Source organism: Mustela nigripes, chromosome 6, assembly GCF_022355385.1.
Source record: "Mustela nigripes isolate SB6536 chromosome 6, MUSNIG.SB6536, whole genome shotgun sequence".
Lineage (NCBI taxonomy): Eukaryota > Metazoa > Chordata > Mammalia > Carnivora > Mustelidae > Mustela > Mustela nigripes.
In genome coordinates, this window is record NC_081562.1 from 65800270 (window position 1) to 65820777 (window position 20508).

Genomic DNA, 20508 nt, shown 5'->3' on the forward strand with positions numbered 1-20508 from the left:
TTAAGGCTTTCCTGGTTGGCAGTTTCCGAAACTCACATCACGTTATTTGAAGAGACAAATACAATTAGGGTGACAATCAATCCCAATTTGTCTGGAATTTAGGGATTTCCCAGAATTCATGACTTTTGTGCTAAAATTGGGATAGCTACTGGTAAATTGAGATGGTTGATCACTATAGCACAGGTGTTGCTACGATGAAATATATTGGAAAGATGTTTGGGTACCTATGGAATTCAAGGACAGGAAACAGATTGGCTCCTTAAGAATCTAGAATAAGAAGCTGGATATCCGTGGGGTGCCTGGGCAGCTAAGTGGGTTGAGCCTCTGTTTTTGGCTCTGGTCATGATCTCAAGGTTTTGGGATCAAGCCCTGCATGAGGCTCCCTGCTCAGCAGGGAATCTTCATCCCCCCCGCCCCCTGCCTGCCTCTCTGCCTACTTGTGATCTCTGTCTGTCAAATAAATAAATAAAATCTTTAAAAAAAAAGAAACTGGATATCCATCTGCAGGCACACAGCTGTTTTTTTCTTTCTCCACTTTGTAAACTCTAGTTCTCTCTGAATGTATGTTTTACGCTCCCTCTGATTTTTCCATTCTATCTTACTCTTTTACCTTAATAAAAAGATGCAAGAATATAACTTACTGGAATTTAGGGGCCTATATCCCTATAACATATAATCTTCAAGAATCAAACAACAATATGTTCTAATGTCTTTCCAGGAATGTTGTTTAGCCAATAGCTAGAATCCCCAAAATGCTCATATTGTCTCAGAATGCATGGGTCACAATCTAAAATTCTACCTCAATGATCATATTGTTTATCGATCACAGGGTTTGAGGAAACGCTGCAGAATACTATGGTAGTAACTACTTCCAGCCCAGGAAATTCTGAGGAGCCCTTAAGTGGAAATACTTCTGACTTCTGACAGCATATTTTAATCCTTTGTTATAGCTCTCTTGAATATTTTAAATATTAGACTCCACTCAGCCTAGAACAATTACTTGATTAATTGAGACACTTATCTCAAAAACATTGGCCTCCAATTTCCTAACATTTGGACTAAACCTGTGATTATTTCAATGACAGATGTCTCAGGAATTTGTTTGCATATCTGGAATTCTCACTATGAGAGGATTCTCTAAATGGTTGGTTGAGTTTCATTGAAACGTAGCTTGTTCAATGTTAGTTTACAAGTCACCCTAAAAATTGTAAACAGAATGAACCAATCAATGTATTGGCTAACTGCTTGCTAGCCACTGCTCTAAGACAATTAATTAATTCATACTTTAATTTTTAATAATGAGCTATTAGTAGAACCATAAAAGTACATTTAAAAAATTAACATAATTGTTCATGGTTCTGTGCTATTGTTTTACAAAATAAATAAATTCTAATCAGTGACTTCTAAGTGAATTTTACTCCTTGATTGAATAAAATTATTCAGTTTTCCCTAAAAGTTTAATGGCACCTAAATAAAGTGATTGTACCAGAAGGAATCTGGAATGTTTTACTACCTATAATTTTTTTTTTAAGATTTTATTTGTTTATTTGACAGACAGAGATCACAAGTAGGCAGAGAGGCAAGCAGAGAGAAAGGAAGGGAAGCAGGCTCCCCACTGAACAGAGAGCCCAACGTTGGACTTGATCCTAGGACCCTGGGATCATGACCTGAGTCAAAGGCAGAGGCTTTAACCCACTGAGCCACCCAGGTGCCCCACTACCTATGATATTTTTATCAAGGCTTATTTTTCTTAAGATGTGCCCCTCATTGATTTGAGTACAAACCTCTTTTCCATTGCTTATATCTTAACACATTATATCTTAGAAATTTCTTAGACATTAACATATAATATCTTAGAAATTTCTTCTTGTAGCTCTAAGTCCATTCATATACATAGATTATTATGGCCTTATTCTTCTAATATAGTGCTTATTTTTACTAAGTGTTCCTTATATATTACATTAGTACCCATAAATAGGTTAAAAAGTCAGTGATGGTCAATGCTTGTGGTAACAAACATAAAGTAGTCTCCCATCGCACTCCTCATCACCCTCCAAAAGTAACTTCAACTCTTTTAGCTTCAACTCTTTTAGCTTACACTTATATGCTTAAGACTGTATAACAGGATCATACTACTCTTTATTTTTTAAAATTATTTTTATTAACCTATAATTATTTTTAATAACCTATTATTTGCCCCAGGGTACAGGTCTGTGAACCATCAGGCTTACACATTTCACAGCACTCACCATAGAACAAACCCTCCCCAATGTCCATAACCCAACAACCATATCCCTACCTCCCTCACCCCCCAGCAACCATTAGTTTGATTTGTGAGATTAAGAATCTCTTATGGTTTGTCTTCCCCAGTTTTACATGTTATACTTTGAATCCCATTAAGGAATATATGAATTGAGAAGTTTTAAATCTTGCTTTCTGCCTCTTGCTTCATGCAAATATCCTCCTTCATCCCATCTATTCAATGAAGCTATGATTTGTGGTTAAATCAATATGTCAGATAGTCTTACATGATTTACATGTAAATATTATTCAGAGATGAACCATGTGAAATGATTTGATTATCTTTGCTTCTCACATAAACATTCTTCCCTAGAGTTAGTAGTTGCCTAGGATTGTGTTTCTTTATTTGCTTTTTTAGCCTCTTCTACCTACCTATGTTGGGTTGCTCTGTTAACTTGAGGAATCTGGATGGTTTCCTGTTAGAGATGGCCAAAAGAGAAACTTGTACAGTTTTAAAAGTAGGACTAGTCTCCAAAGGTCTTTTTTATGCCCAGAACTGTGACAGGCAAACACAGGATCCAACAGGTATAGGGTTGCTCTCTTCTGGGTCCTGTCCTGTTCTTCCTCTTCCAGTAGTGACTTTGGGTCTACCATCAGATGTGGTATTGACACAGAAGTAAGAACTTTCCATAGATTCTCCATGAGCTCCCCTTTGAAGGACCCATTTTGGTGGTTAGATGTTCTTGGCTTCTTGGATTTTCTTACATGCTTCAACTTATCCACCTGTACCAGGGCTATTTAGTGGCTTACTTCTCTAATTCTTCTATTCCCCCTTCTGGACTTTACACTTCCAGCTTGTCCTACATTATGAATGGCTAAATTCCAACAATTATCCCTAAATACTCTTATAGTGATTGTGCTTCTCTGTCTGAAATTTAACAGAAACTCTATCATGAATATTTCCCCAGACTCTTGAAAGAATTATAAATCTCCTCTCAAAATATCCATTTGCATTAGATAATTTATTATTTCAACTTCTTTTTTTTCCCCCTTAGAGGTTCCCTTTTGGATTTTTCTGTCCTGATTTGATGCACACTGGCTGCTCTGAGGGTCTGATGCACATATGTTATCTGGAGTACCCTTCACTTTTATACTGAGAAGTCCCTTTATGTATCACCAGTAGTGAGGTTTCCTGTTGTCCAGATTCCATAAATTCCTCTCTTTTGATTTGGACCCTTGTTTTGGTGAAGTAATACCTACAGTAGCTTCCTAAGGTCCATGAAGATAAAAATATTCTTATACCTGTATCAATCCTCCATTTTAAAAATAAGACTTCATATTTTCATCTCCTTGAATTTCTTAATGGAATCTCCTCAAGGGTATTTTCCAAACTTGTAAAAAATTTTTTTCAGTTTTTGTGCTTTTAATTTCCAAGAGTTCTTCCTCCATATATGTTTGTCTTGTGTGATGTCTTGCTCCTATGTTTTGGATGTAGTAACTACTCTTCCCTCTATGAGGAATGAAATTAAATTTGAAAGACTAGTGTGCTTCATGAATTGTGTTCTTCTATTAGTTTCTTTTTGTTTCTGTAATGTTAGCATAGGGCACCCCATCCAGAGGTTCAGTAGATGCTCTGGGCATATGGAGAAGGCATGTCTATATAGACATGGTATATGGACACAACAGAGACTGTAGGAGTACAGCTATATATAAAGGAATTCTCTATGAGGACTGGACAGGAACAGCAAATTGTGATTTTGATTTTGTTTCTTTAGATGGTTTGTTTCTTTTGCTTTGCTTAGTTTTTGGAGTCTTATACATAGATTTGAGAAATCAGGTTTATACATTGAGTAACTTTGCTTATTTAAGGAAATATTCCTTCACTTTCTTATTGATGGTGAGTCGGAAAATGGTCATAGGTGGTTATATGAAATGTATCTTTTCATACAGTCTCTAAATGTCTTTCAAGCATTTCATATACTAATCAATAAAAAAGCCATATTTCATGTGTATGTTTCACTCAAGATAAAAGAGATAATTTGACATGTTGTTGGGAAGAAATTAATTGGAATATAAGGAACATAGAAACTAACACTATGTGAAAAAGAAAAGATATGAATGAAAATGCTGACCTTGACTGAGAACACAAACAAAATAGTACAAAATTTTCCAAAGTAAAAATGGTGTCATCTCATTAAATAATTCCATTACACAATATAATGTTGCCAAAATAGTCTCAGAACCCATCTTTCTGAAAACTAAGCTATTTTATAAACAGAATTTGGTGTTCCAACCTAGGAATTATGACAGAATTTCTTTGAACATTTAATTCTTATCTAGAACACTAGCCAACTCTTTCTTTTTGGTTGGAATTCAAATCTTTAAGTCACCTCTAAGAGAAAAATTTCATGAAATTCAGTATTTGTAAAAAATTCCATTAAAAATGCCCTTTGTGGGTTTAGCTTAAAATTATGCAAGAGTGGAAATACCTAGTGAATAATAATTTATTTTCTTTTTTAAAAGTACTATTAGCACTGTTTGAAATATTTCCATATAATATTTTATATTTTCCAAATGTTTCAGGTATCCTTGTTATTTTCTTAATTTAGTAAGTAGTTAATGGACACTGTGTGCCAGACAAAGTCCTCGGCATTGGGGTTAGAAAATAAGCAAAATACAATCTCCTCTTTGTTCCCTATACTTTGATAAAAGAGACATTCAAGTTTATAGTTACCACAATTTGTTATACTACAGGGTGATACATACTAAAATATAGACTGAGTGACGGTGCTTAGATTACATGGGTGGGTAAACATCAAGTCTTTAGGGACAGAATGTCAAAAAGGCTGATCAGAGAATTGAAATCAAAGGAAGCGAAAAAAAAAGGATGATAGGAGGAGGGTTAGTTAAGCTGTCCTAACTATGGGAAGTAACCTTATAGAGCTCCAGTGGTGAGAGGACCTAAAGCGGTTCCTAGCAAAAGGTGGATGGTGAATAGGGGAAGACGTGTTTTTGAAGATAATTTAAAGACACAACATTAAGCCTCTTATAAGCCATATGAAGGATTTGACGCTTTGAGTAGAGAAATAACTTGATTAGATTTGGCCTTTAGAAAGATTGTTCTGCTCAATGAGAAATTTAGAGGCAGAATTGAAGGTGAACCAGACCAGAGAGGAAGAGCAATGAGATGATTACTACAGAATATTTGGGTGGGAAATGATGATGACCTCAATTAGTTGAATACTGGTAGAGATGGAGAGGGGTGGTCTGATTTGGAGATAGTAAGAGAGTTCATTAGAACTTGGTGATTGATTTGATGTAGTGAGTGGGTTATTCAAAGAAATCAAGGTTGACAAGAAATCTTCTGGCTTTAGTGTCTGGGTAAATGGAGAAGAAATAACAAGCACAACTTGGACACCTAAGCAAGGTCCAAGTATATCCATGCAGTGAGCATTCGGTCATGATGGTCTACAGTTGAGAGAGTGAGCTGTCCTAGAGAAATAGTGTAACTAAAGTTGCAGGAGCAGATAGTGTCCCTCATGGAGACCAAGTAGATGAGAAGAGAGGAATTCTGTGAGGTATAGGAGAGAACACTGTTAGAAATCTTGGCCTAAGATGACTAAGCAAAGTATCCAGTTCAGAATTGATACATTCTGAATTTCTGGCCCATCAATTCATTTTTTCTGACTTTCACAATGGCACATCAACAAGACTGAGTCTTGTCCAGGCAGCTTCAGAATAAAACCCTCCCAATATATGAGAGAAAAATTTCAAAACAGTGTTGCCACAAACATGGAGTAGCATTATTTGAGAGGAAAAGGAAATGTTTAAAATTTATAGGATCATTTCTTTGTCAAGTGCCAAGGGAACAATAAGATTGAGAATGCAGTGATAGGCTCAAATATAAGGGAAAAGGCAATATGCTAGATGGTGAGCAAAATATATTTGAGGTGAGTGTCCTTCATTCAAACAGAAATTCCAGTAGGAATCTAGAAATCTGAGCTGGATCTATGTATGGAGATCAGGGCTGGACACATGGTTTGAGAAGCTCAATATCCAAAGTGGTAGTAAAAAGCTTGGAAAAGGCTGGATTTACTGTAGATACTTACCAGAAAGATATTGTTCACTCTGCCTCACTCGGGAGGAAAGATGTTTTTCCTCCCTTTAAAAAATTGAGTCAAAACTAGGAAAAGCTAAGTAGCTGGCTCATTGTGTAACAAATGGTGAAAGAATAGCTTGAGGTCGAGGTTCCTGACTATAAATTTTGCTATTTCCACTAATAGTAGGAAATAATAACAACAATAATAATGTTCACAATACAGTTTGGTAGACTCTGGGTTATGTAGGCACCTAAAATGCAGAAAGAATCCTAGTAGTAATGCTAAATTAGGCAGTCAGGATTTAAAATGTTCGCTAAGACTTTCATTCAACTGTTATTTTCTAAAACCATACCAAAAACCAAAAACAAAAAGCTTAATTTCTAGAAACCTTTAGGCAGAATTTCTTGTTGAATCTACTTCAACAACAATAAAAAAAAATGTCTTTTTGGAAAAAAGAAAGCTCAGAGCCACACAAGTAGAGGCTCATTATCAAGAGAATGATCACAAAATCATGTCTTTCATTTTGAAAAGAGGAGTTCCATCAAGACAAACATTTCAGAAATTCAGCCAGCGGCATTCCAGCATTTTATTTTGTTTTTAACCAATTGAAAATTTATTATAATAAACAAGACAGTTGGTACCATTCAATTCAATATCACGGAATGTTCCAATATTTAAATTTAAAAGAAAAAGGAGAGACTAGAAACATTAAAAAAGGAAAAGCCAAAATATTCACTGTTTGGAGACAATTTAAAAGAAACAGGTAGGAAAAATCTTCTGTCATCTTAGCTATGATAATTCTTACTGGTTATTTCTCACATATAAGAAGATGATTTGGGGTGCCTCAGTGGCTCATTTGTTGAGTCTGCCTTCGGCTCAGGTCATGATCCCAGGTCTCTGAGATTGAGTCCCACACTGGCCTCCCTGCTCAGTGGGAAACCTGCTTCTCCCTCTCCCACTCCCCCTGCTTGTGTTCCCTCTCTCGCTGTGTCTCTCTCTGTCGAACAAATAAATAATTTTTTTTTTAAAAAGATTTATTTTTGTAAACCAATCTTGGATCCAATTACCTTTTAAAACTCTTTTACTAGTTTTATTAGTATTTTAGTTGATTCTCTTGGATTTTCTATGTAGTTGGGTGAGGCAATTTTAAGAATTTTCCAAAATCATTTTATTTACCTCTTGGGCTTACATGAGGAATCTTTCCTTGCATCTCTTCCAGAAATGTGGGGCAACTGACTGAGTTGTGAGTACAACAACAGTTATGCATACCATTTCATTCTGGCCAAAAAATCCCCCAAATTATCTTTCACACTCTCTTCTCTATTTGCCTACTAGATGGTAAGACACAGGGCAATCTAGAAGTTCTCACTGGTAATGGCAGAGCTGTCAATCTAGGTTCCCAAAATGGCTGAGTCAAGCAGAATGCAAACCAACTTGGTCCACATTGTACTATGATGTAAGTAAGATTTGGGGAGTTACTCAGCATCAGAAAAATACAAATCAAAAGTACAATGAGATACCACCTCACACCACTCAGAATGGCTAAAACTAACAAAACAGGAAACAACAAATATGGAGAAAGGAGAACCCTCTTACACTGCTGGTGGGAATGCAGGCTGACAGAGCCACCCTGGAAAAAAGTATGGAGGCTCCTCAAAAAGTTGAAAATAGAACTACGCTATGACCTAGAAATTGCAATATTAGGTTACAAATGTAGTGATCAGAAGGGGCATCCGCCCCCCAGTGTATATAGAAGCAATGTCCACAATAGCAAAACTATGGAAAGAGCCCAGATGTCCATTGACAGAAGAGTGGATAAAGAAGATGTGGTATACACACACATATACACGCAATGGAATATTACTCAGCCATCAAAAATAAATCTTGCCATTTACAACAATGTGGATGGAACTAGAGGGTATTATGCTAAGTGAAAAAAGTCAATCAGAGAAAAACAGTTATCATATGATTTCACCCATAGGTGAAATTTAAGAAACAAAGCAGAGGAGAATAGAAGAAAGGAGGGGGAAATTAAACAAGATGTAATCAGAAAGGCAGACAAGCCCTAAGAGCCTCTTAACCATAGGAAACAAACTGAGGATTGTGGGAGGGGAGAGGGATAGGGAGATGGGGTAACGGGGTGATGGGCATTAAGCAGGGCACATGATGTAATGAGCACTGGGTATAATATGCAACTGACAAATCACTGAACTCTACCTGAAACTAATACACTATACGTTGATTAGTTGAATTTAAATTAAAAAAAGAAACTGCTTCTATCTTCATGTTAGTTGAATAAAAACATTTGGGATTGTTTGTTACAGCATCTAGTGTAACTTACCTTGACAAATACATGAATTAATATAAAATGTAGAAGATATTTATTGAAGTAAAATTAAAAGTTTACTAAAAGAACTGTACCATATTATCAATACAATGAATCAGTATTTTAAGGAATATAAAACCAACAGAAGACTATTCTATAAATCTATTTAATCCCAATAAAAATCCCAAAATACATATGGAAATTTTAAAATTAAGTCAGAAATTCATATAAAAGAATAAAATAGCTGCCCGCCATGTCTCCTCCCTGGCCACACTCCTGGGCACTCGCCTTCTCCCAACCAGCAACCTGCAGCTGTGGGGACCGCCTCCCACCTCCCCACCCCCTACCTCCCCACTGCCCTCACTCCTGGCAGCACCATGACAGATCAGGCCTTTGTGACACTGACCACAAACGATGCCTACACCAAAGGAGTCTTGGTCCTGGGCTGTCTCTGAAACAACTCAGGCCCACTAGGAAGCTGGCTGTGCTTGCCACCCCGCAGATCTCAGACTCCATGAGAAAAATTTTAGAGACAGTCTTCGATGAAGTCATCACTGTAGATGTCTTGGACAGTGGCGATTCTGCACATCTAACCTTGATGAAGAGGCCTGAGTTTTGTGTCATGTTAACTAAACTCCATTGCTGGTCATTTGCAGAGTATTCAGAATGTGTGTTCATGGAGGCAGATACTATGGTCCCAGCAAATACCATAATCTTTTAGAGTGAGAAGAATTATCACCGTGGCCTGACTGCTTCAGTTCTGGAGTCCTTGTTTATCAGCCTTCAGCTGAAACATACAATTGGCTATTGCACCTTGCTTCTGAGCAAGGCAGTTTTGATGGGGGACCAGGGTTTACAGAACACATTTCTTTCTTTTTTTTTTTTATTTAATTTTTTATTTTTTATAAACATATATTTTTATCCCCAGGTGTACAGGTCTTACAGAACACATTTCTTAACAGCTGGGCAGCAACAGGTATCAGAAAACATCTGCCATTTATTGATAACCTAAGCAGCGTTTCTATATACTCCTACCTCCCAGCATGTAAAGCATTTGGTGCAAATGCCAAAGTTGTACATTTCCTAGGATGGATCAAACCATGGAATTATACTTACGATCCTAAAAAAAAGTGTCAAAAGTGAGTCCCATGATCCCATCATGACTCATCCAGAGTTTCTCAACCTGTGGTGGGATCTTCACCACCAGTGTTTTATCTCTGCTTGAACAGAGACACCCACTCACACCTAAAAGTAGAAGGTGTCTCAGGAGCCATATACCATCTGTCCCTTGGTGAGATCCCGGCTGCAGCACAGGCTCCTTATGTCCTCAGAAGAATGGAAGGAGTGGAAGGAACAGGGCCAGTCTGATTACATGGGAGCAGATTCCCTTGACAATATCAAGAGGATACTGGGCACTTACCTCCAGTAGAAACACTGACATTTCCCCATGGACACGTCCACTTCACAGGCACTTATTTCTGATATTTAGTATCTGGAGCTGGGTTAGGAAAGGTCCACTACAGTTGCTACGGGCTTTGCTAGAATCTGTCGGATGAGGGGTTTTTGCAGGACAACAGGTGAGAACTGGGCAAAAGTTGTGAAGCAGCAGTTCTGTTACGTGGACAGCATTCTGCTTTCTAATCTTAGGCTTATTCATTATTCAGCTCATGTGTTGGAAATTCTTGCTGATGGCCAACATATGTGGTAAGGGAAAGTCAAGCTAATTAAAATGGCTGTATCGACTCTAAAAATGTGCCAGTGCGGCTCTACCTCAGTTTCCCTTCAGAATGGGACAGGCTGTCTCTCTCGCTTGAGCATCGTAGCTTTCACTAGACCTGCATTTTATTTAGAATTGTCCAGACACTGCCAGAGTGATTGTGATTCTGCTTTCAGGTGAAGATAGCCTGTAACACTGACGAGTGATTCATAAACCTATCGACAAACGGTGCTAACCCATTTTATTTCCTAACTGTAGTGTCTGAAATTGTTCACCAGTTTTCTACGTACAGTAAGGCAGCAAGCTAAAACACGTTTGTTCAGTTCTGTGAATCTGTAAACAGCAGTGTGTTCCCTGATGTTTACCTGCAATGGCACCTTGTATGAAAATAAAGACTTATTGCTATATATAAAAAAAAAAGAATAAAATTGCTAAGATAATTCTAAAAAGTCTAAGAAGAGAAAATATTTAATTTCCCAGATACAAAAGCTTATTTTAAAGCTATAAGAATTAATACAGATTTATAATTTTGCAATCAGTAGAATAAACTAAAAAGGAAGGCAAAAATCATGGATATATAAAAGTTTAATTTATGATTAAAGTAGCCTTTGAAGTCAAAATGGATTATTTAATAAATGATTTACAAATTAATAGTCAAAATAGAAAAACAAAGCTACAAAAATAGATTGCGGAAATACGGAAGAATATGTTTATGACCTCAGGGTAAATAAATTATACAAATTAAAAAGCATAAGTAGTGTCCAGATTATTTGAGGGAAAATCAAATCAAGGGGAAAAAAAGGAATCAACCCCCCCAAAAATGAACAAAAGATGTAAACTGAAAAAGTCAAAGTTGAAATTAAAATGTTAAATAAGTAAAAAGATGCTCAACCTCACATATAATCAAAAATATACAAATTCAAATGATACAGTAGGATATTTTACCCGTGAAATTAGGCAATTTAAACAAAGTTTGATAATACCAAATGCTGGCAAGAGTTTAAATCAAATATTGGCAAGAAAGTGAAACCCCCAGAAATGGAATTACAAAATTTATGTAGGTATTGCTAGATATTATGGGTGAGAGCGTAAATTGGTGTTGCTACTCAGGAAAACAATTTAACATTTCAATAGTATCTATTAAAACTGAAGATAAGCCTGCCCTATGATTCAGAAATTGTACTTATTTGTTTCTTTACTGTATAAAAACTCTCAATGTGTGCCTAAGGAGGCTGAATCAAAACATTCATTGCTGCATTGTTTATATTACTGAAAAATAACAACCTAAGTGTCCATCCTATGGGAATAGTTAAATAAACTTTGATCTATTGCTCTGCACTAATTCTTAAAAATGCCATAGGCTTAAATGTATTAACATGGATATAAGTTGAAGATACATTACAGGAAGGTAGAAAGTGGTGCTCCTTATATCTGCAAGCCCAGTGATGGAGATATTCACATTTTCTGCCCAGTACCTGGTCACCCGGCTTCATACATATTGAGGAGCAAGATATGGGTCATCTGATTGCTGGGATGAATCATGGCTGCCATAGTGAAGTCCTGAAGCAACCATTATGGTGGCAGATTCTTGATTTCCCAACTAATTAACCATGGCAGAGATACCAGACCTCTTGGTAGGCCAGTGGTGCACTGCTCTCCTGGGAGTCCTTTATAGTAGTCAAGCCTAAGACTGGTTTTCTAGATCATCCAATTTTTTTAAAGAGTTTATTTATTTATTTAACAGAGAAAGACACGGCGAGAGAGAGGACACAAGCAGGGGGAGTGGCAGAGGGAGGAGCTGGGTTCCCGCTGAGCAGGCTGCCCAATGTGGGGCTCTATCCCAGGACCCTGGGATCATGACCAGAGATAAAGGCATGTGCCCCTAGATCATCCAATTCTTTTAGAAGCATCTAATTTCCTGAATTATATCCCTTTTCTTAAACTAGGTAGAGAGATTTCTGTTATCTTCAACGGAAGCTTGACAGACCTAGTATTTGGTTCCACAGAAGTGGCTAGGGACAACAGATTTTCAAGGTTGAGAATTTGAGATTGTTTACATTTCATTTGTTGGTTTTGAGCAGTGACAACCTGGGTAGCATTAAAGGATAGGATACTGATAATCTAAGGAAACTTAAATTATTATCTGTGTTCACTTGGAATAAAATGTTGCTTGAAGGTGTGGTGTTGGCAGAGCAAGTGGTGACTGACTGCCTTTAAATTCTACCTATGACATGCGAAACACATTGACTGTGGGATGGAATGTTCACCTCCTAAAACCCCAGTGAACACTTTTTATTATGGAATTAGGGTTTTTAATTCTTAATCTCAAGAATGACCAGAGAATTAGGAAGGTTATACAACGGTTCTAACAAATCTATCTCTAATGGCCACAATATAGATGTAGTCAAAAATCAAAGTAAAAAATCAAACTTTCAAACACCTAAATTAACAATGAAGTTTTAATCCATCTCCTATTTGAAGGTTGTGAAAGTTAAGACATTGATTGGGAAAAAGCAAAACCCCAAGAAATAGAATTCTCAACTTTTGTCAGATATCAAAGATAGAGAATGTCTCCAATCCCTGAATCCGCTGAGCCTCCCTCATTGTGTCTAATGAAATGAATCCTTCCCAGCTAGAAGATACGGACTGATCTCACTAGAGAGAGGTATTTGCAAGAGAATGCCACTTCTCTTAGAACCTTGTCTCTCCATCTGTCATGACCTCCACACCTTAATTGAGACTCAGACCTCAGCATTCCTCAGAGGACCAACTGGAAAGTCAAAATTGGAAGGGAAGGATGGTTTATAAAAGAACTGTAAAGATTTACTCATTTATATCAAAAGGAAAACTGGAGAATATGTGTGCAAATGAATTCTAAAGTTTTTTTTTAGAAAAGGGGCAAAAATATACCATTTTACCTCATGCTGAATCTATCAACGTGTACACGTGAAAGATTCTTAATTCAGTGTTAACCCAAGAAGCCAGAAGTATCTCTGTACAGAAGATAAATCCAAACCTGACTCCAGGGGTCTGAGAGGAAAATCTTCCTCTACCCTTTTGTCCTTCTAGTTGCCCTTAGAATCAGACTGACATGAGAAAAAATAACAGGAGAAAATGAAAGTTAATAGGCATATGCACAGGGAACCCACACAGACATGAAAATCCAAGCACAATGAGCAACATGAGGCTTAGATAGTTGAACTGCAGAGACACGTTGGGTCAGAGGACACAAAAAGGAGGAAGGCCAGGGGCAGGAAGGTGAAAAGACATGTTTTTAAAAAACAGTGATTGCCCTATTGTGGAGATAAGTTTCTTAGGTAACAGGGAGTCTGTTAATACCTCTCACCCTTTTCAACGTAAATCCAAGCTGTTGAAGGGGAGGCAGAGAACTTTTTCTGCAGCTGCTGGGTTTTGATTACTTCTAACTAAAATTAATCTGTATGCCAAAATGGCCCATCTTGGGATAGCCTGCTCTTGGCCCCTACACTTTGCATATGTTAACTTATTTATTCTTCTCAATGACCCTATCAGGAAACTACAACTACCATGCTGTGAAACAGAGAGTATAAATAACTTATATAATACAGCCAGCAACCAGCAGAGATAGGACTTAACCATTGCTCAGAAAGAATACACCAGGTCTACTGAGGATTCTTGCCCACATTTTACCCAAACTATACCATGCTATAGAGTATCTAGGAGGAAACATAAGCATTAGTAAAACAGATTATGCCTTTCACCTTCTTTCTAAGGAAAGTAACCCAAATGAATGTAAACTTATAACAAACAGGTGATCGATGAAAAGAAGACACAAAAATGGGGGCAAAAAATTTAAAAGGGGAAATAAAGACAAAAAAGAGGAGCCACAAATCATTGAAAGGTATAGGTAAGACAAAAAAGTTAAAGCAGGTGAATAAAAAAATTCTTCCGGGGCTCGTGTGTGGCTCAGTCGATTAAATGTCTGCCTTCAGGTCAGGTCATGATCTCAGGGTGCTGGGACCCAGCTCTGGATCAGGCTCCCTACTTAGCAAAGAGTCTGCTTCTTCCTCTACCTCCGCCACCCCACCCCTCCGCCAACTTGTGCGCACGCGCGCGCTCTCTCGCTTTCTCTCAAATAAATAAAATCTTTTTTTTTTTTTTAAGATTTTATTTATTTATTTGTCAGAAAGAGAGAGAGCGAGCACAGGCAGACAGAGTGGCAGGCAGAGGCAGAGGGAGAAGCAGGCCCCCTGCGGTGCAAGGAGCTGGATGTGGGACTTGATCCTAGGACGCTGGGATCATGACCTGAGCGAAGGCAGCCGCTTAACCAACTGAACCACCCAGGCATCCCATAAACAAAATCTTTTAAAAAATTATTCAATACACTTTCTTTGAAAATAAAAGTGTGACTATTAAATTAAAAGCTTAGTCACCAGGTAGGAAATGATGGGACGATTCCCTCTGCCCTTTCCCTTCAAAAGTGAATCAGGGTTCATTTCCTGTTAGAATTATAAAATCATAGACTATTAAAGCAGGAAATGACCTCAGAAGTCCTCTAATGCAAATCCCACTTTGCTTTGATGATTTATATCCCAAAGTTACAAAAGAAGCTTTCTAACTCATTTTCACTAACGTGTTTTCATGTGCTATCATCGAATAATGTATGAGCAATTCAGGGAATTCTCAGAGATGACAAGCAAATAAGTTCCATGTACTCTAAGTTATTGTATAAGGGCCAAAATAATTGATGGCATTTTTCAGATTAGGATTCTTGATGAGATCAAGTCATAATTTTCAAAGGAAGAGATTACCCTGGTCTTGATGTTGGTGGAAAAGAGTACCCTGGAAATTATCTTCTTAGATAATGTGGACAATGGTATGAAATGTCTAAGAAAAAAACAGCCATTTTGTTGTTATGAAAATGTTTGAACATTATGTCTTTGGTGGTCAGAGAAAGAAAGCAGCATCCCTTTTGGCCAAGGAGCAAATTGTTTAAATGTCTGCTAACTTAGTCATATTGGTTTATAGTGGTTTTTTATCAAAACAGATTCCAGAGTTAATTTTGACATGTTTATGCCTGCTAATTGAGAAGATGTCACTTTTTTTCTTAAGATTGCTCGTTTTGTTTACATATCTAGCTGGCACTTAGCATTGCCTTACCACTCTCATCTTTCACTTTCCAGATCTTGTCTCATTTCCGTGTAGTTTACAGTCCAATTAATTATAGCTAACAGATTGCGTGGGACCTGTTTTATGAAAATGTGATTATATGGTGTTGTAGCAGTATCCTCTAAATTTGACAGGACTATACTATTCAGTTGAAAGAATCCTGTATTTACATTTAAAGGGATGATTATCATAAAACCATGATTAATGTTCATCATCAAATTATACTCAGTCTTTCTTGTAAATATGTCAATTAGAAGATTAAATGATTACAAGAGTTTTGACCTGGATTGCAGAATAATGAGGAAAATGAGTGGTTGAACTGATTGATGTGTATTAAGGATGTATGTGTCCTTCTTTTTTAAAAATATAGAATAAAAATGCATTTAGAAATATGTCTAAGAGAAAACAGTTTTCAAAAATCACAAGAGATACCATGAAAAAAATTTATGTCAAAACTTAGATGAAAGGATGGGTTTCCAAAACTGATTTAAGAAATATAAAATCCAATAAGCCAAAACCAATTAAAGAAATTAAAAGTCGGGATCCAATCCTGCATAGGGCTCCCTGCTCTGTGGGGACGGTGCTTCTTCCTCTCCCTCGGCCACTCCCCTGCTTATGCTCTCTCTCTCTCTCTGTGATAAATACATAAAAATAAAATCTTAAAAAAAAAAAGAAAAGAAATTAAAAGCCACCTTATCCCAAGGGAATCAGCCCTAAATAACTTCAAAGGTGACTTTGAACAAACTTTAAAGAAAGGGGTAATCCCCATATCATAAATTTGTTTCAAAAGATAGAAACATGGGAAAAACTATTAATTTATTTTTAAAATTAAAATAAACTTCATGCCAAATGCAGACATGAGGAGCCCAAGAAAAGAAAGTGGATTAATTCATTTATGAACGTAGAAGTACAGATACTGAGTAATATACTAAAAACCTGATTTTGACAATGTATAAAGAATACACTTTAATCAAGTAGGGTTTATCCCATGATGCCTACATAATTCAACATCAGAATATCTAATATTATCATTCACTATATTAGCAGAAATGAAGGGGATAAGACATATGATCTCTCTACATATACATTCTTCAATAAATGGAGGAAGTAGTCAGGTAAGCATTCGTAATAAAAACACTTTGCACACTAAAAATAGAATGGAATTTCCTTCGACCTTCCTTCTTCCTTCACTTAAAATGATAAACTTTAGAATAATACTATATCAGGAATAAGAATGTCTGCTATTATGGCTTCTTTTTAACATTATGTTGATGTTGTTGTTTTAAAGATTTACTTGTTTATTTTAGGGAGGGAGAGAGCACAGGCAGGTGATGGGTGCAGAGGGAAAGATAGAATTTGGGACTCACCACTGAGTATGGAACCCAACGTGGGGCTCGATCTCAGGACCCTGAGATGATGACCACAGCCAAAATCAAGAGGCAGAAGTTTAAGCTACTGAACCATCTAGGTGTCCCAACATTATGCTATTTTTAAAAAGCCATCATAATCTGAAAGGAAATATAAAATAATTATTCTTTGTTGATGATATCTACATAGAAAATAGAATTTATATGAGTAACTAGAACAGTTTCAAGATAAATTATCAACACATAAAAATATATAGCACAACTAAAACCAGTAATAACAATAGAAAATTAGGTAGAAAAAATTTATTTTAGGAACAAAAATATAATAGTCCCAGGAACAAATCTAATAAACATATGCAAAACCTTTTGAAGGAAAGTTTTAATAAAATTATTGAAGAACACTATCAATCCAAATAAATGGAGATCTATGTTATGGTCCTGCATGGAAAATTTAGGGATACCAACACTCTCTTGAAGAAAAATCAAACAATAAGGAAGAAGCAATGGGTATGTACAAGCAGTTTACATAAAAGGAAATTCAAATAATCATAAACCTATGCATGCAACTGTGGCAAACTACCTTCTTAGACTGCAAATAGAATAAATTCTCAGACCATTGACAGTTCTTGATGCCATCTCAAGAGCTAATAAAATACACACGCACAGATCAGTGAGACTATAAAAGATATGAACCAATTTGACTTAATTCACAGATCAAGAATATCACATTCAATAACTGAAGAAATAAATACAAAAATGAGACATATTTTAAAGTTTATTCTGGTGATAAAGCAAACCTTAATAAATTTCAAAGAACTGAAATCATAAGTATATATCCCATGACCAACACAGAATTAAATGATCGAATGGAATTAAAGATAACAAGAAAAATCTTTAAACACTTGGAAATTAGGCCCATATGCTTAAGAGGAAATCACAAGGCAAATTAGAAATTAGAATGATAATAAAAACCAACATATCAAGATTGGTGGGATGCAGCAAAAACAATCTTTAGAGGGATATATATTGATTTAAATACAGATATTAGAAAAGAAAAAGAGATTTGAAATCAATGACCTATACTTCTAACTTAAGAATCTGGAAAGGGGAAACAAACTAAACAAAGGAAATGGGATAAAAGTAATAAAAATAAGTGATGATGGGCACCTGGGTGGTTCAGTCAGTTAAGCACCTATTCTCAGGTCAGGTAATGATCCCAGGGTTTTGGAAGAGTCCCACATGGGGAAATCTCTGCTCAGCAGGAAGCCTGCTTCTCCCTCTCCCTCTGCCTCCTGCTCTTCCTGCTTGTGCGCTCTTGCTCTCTCTCTGTCAAATGAATAAACAGAACTTTAAAAAACAAATAATTGGTGAAATCAATAAAATAGAAAAATTAACAACGCTTTAGCTTTGATTCTTTGGACACATTAAAAACACCGATCGACACTCAACAAGAGAAAGAGAACACAAATGACTAATATGAGGAAAAAACAGAGAGCATCTATACAGACCCCCCCACACACACCAAAAGGATAATAACAGCACATTATGATCAACTTGATGCCAATAAAATTGGAAAAATACAGTGTACAGATTCTTGGAAAACACGATTTATCAAAAAATGACCCTGAAGAAATGGAGCATCTGTACATGCCTACATCCTTTAAAAAAAAAAAATCAAATCCATTGTGAAAAAATTTTCTCATGAAAACTCCAGATGTAATGCTCACTTTGGCAGCACATATACTAAAACTAGAAAGATACAGAGAAGATTAGCATGGTTCCTGTGCAAGGATGACATTCGAAACTCTAGATGTAGATGATTTTACTGGTGTAGTCTTCCTATGAGTGAAAGAAGAAATAATGCCAATCTTACATAAGTTCTGCCATAGAATAGAAAAAAACAAGCAATTCACCAACTCGCAACTCGTTTTATGACCCAGCAAAACTCTGACACTAAAACCTGAAAATAACTAAGAAGGGAAAATATGGGCCAACATTTCTTATGAATACAAATATGAATATATTAAATAAAACCTTAGCCAACAGAATCGAGTTTTATATAAAAAGGATGATACACCAAAACTAAATGAAGCTACCCTGAAAATCAACCAATATAATTCACCTAATTAATGAACAAGGGAGATAAACCATGTGATTACTTCAACAAACACAGAAAACATATTTGATCATATTCAACACACATTTATTATTTAAAAGGAAAATACTCAACATGTTAGAAGTAGCCAAGATTTTTGTTAATCTGATAAAAGATATCTACAAAGTAAAATCTTAATGGCCAATATAACACGGTAAAATATTGACCATTCCATTCCCCAACCCCTGAGAATGGCAGGAAGACAAGATTTCTACAACCACCAGTGCTATTTGATATTGGAAGTCCTCACTAGTTTGAAGAAGCAGTAAAAAATGTTTCTTGAGAATAAAAGGTTGAAAAATAACTAGTAAATGGTTATTACTCACAGATGATATAATTATATGATTAGAAAGTTCAAAATGATTTACAAATGATTAGAAATTCTAAGTGAATTTAGGAAGGCTGCTGGATAAGGTAAACATTCTGTTTTGTGTTTACCCCACAGAGGTAGGCTATAACCCTTCCCAATTAAGAGATAGGATGTTGATGCTGTTGACATTCCAGAGACCTAGAGAATTTAAAAGAAAGTTTATTGTTAGCACAAGGGACTCCTAGGGAGAGCAGGAAGGGTACAAATAGATCCAAGCAGGCTCCAGTGGAGCAGAGAGAGTGGGTTAGGCCTTTCCAGTGGCAAAGGAGCAGGACCAAGGACAAGTTCCTGAGGGAGGGCTGGGAATTTGCCAAGTTTGTATTTTCCCACATGTCCTGAAGGAGAGAGTTCATTTGGATTTTCTTATCAATGATGTCTAGATACGGAGCAGAAGGGACAAAGGAAGCTGGGTCTTATAAAAACTCAGAAGTCAAACATCAAAACATGGAATCAGACTCTTACATGACCCGAATCAACTGTATTTCTGTACACAAGTAAAAACAGAAACAAAAACGAAACACTCGGAAAATTAAATTTCAAAGAACTTCTATTTATAGGAGCATCAGAATACATCAAATACCTACAACAAATCTAATAAAAAATGGAAAAATCTTAAAACTGCTCAAACTACTAAATATTACTGAGGAAAATGAAAGGATTTAACAAAGAGAGGAATATGCTATGTTAATGGACTGAAAGATTCAATGTCGGTAAGATGTGGATTCTCCCCCATATTGATCTATAGGTTTAATGCAATTGCAACAAAAAAATATCAGGAGGTTTTCTGTGGTGTTGACAACACTGCTGATGAGTATGTGGTCTGAGCCCAAGGACTGAGCTGACTGATTAGAATGGCAGGCGTTATCAAGCTCCATGACTTCATCCTATGCTAGGAAAACGAATTTCCAGAAGGAGCAAATATTCTTGTTTGTAGATCAGAGCACACTTTCTCCTATAGACACTGCTGAAGATACTATACCATGTTTGCCTCTTGATTCTTTTCTTTCATAGTGACCATTCTCCCATTTGATTGACATCTCTCTTCAAAATCACTATATTACATTCTGCAAACTTGGTACTGATG

At 36.4% G+C, this 20508-nt stretch overlaps 1 non-coding gene and 1 pseudogene across 1 annotated transcript; both read left to right on the forward strand.

Annotated features, from left to right (window-relative positions):
* Positions 1 to 9044: 9044 nt before the first annotated feature.
* LOC132020637 (glycogenin-1-like) lies at positions 9045 to 10096 on the forward strand (annotated as a pseudogene).
* Positions 10097 to 18618: 8522 nt separating this feature from the next.
* On the forward strand, positions 18619 to 18726 carry LOC132020990 (U6 spliceosomal RNA). The gene has a single exon (XR_009405179.1). It is a non-coding gene; the product is annotated as a U6 spliceosomal RNA (small nuclear RNA).
* The last annotated feature ends 1782 nt before the right edge of the window (positions 18727 to 20508 follow it).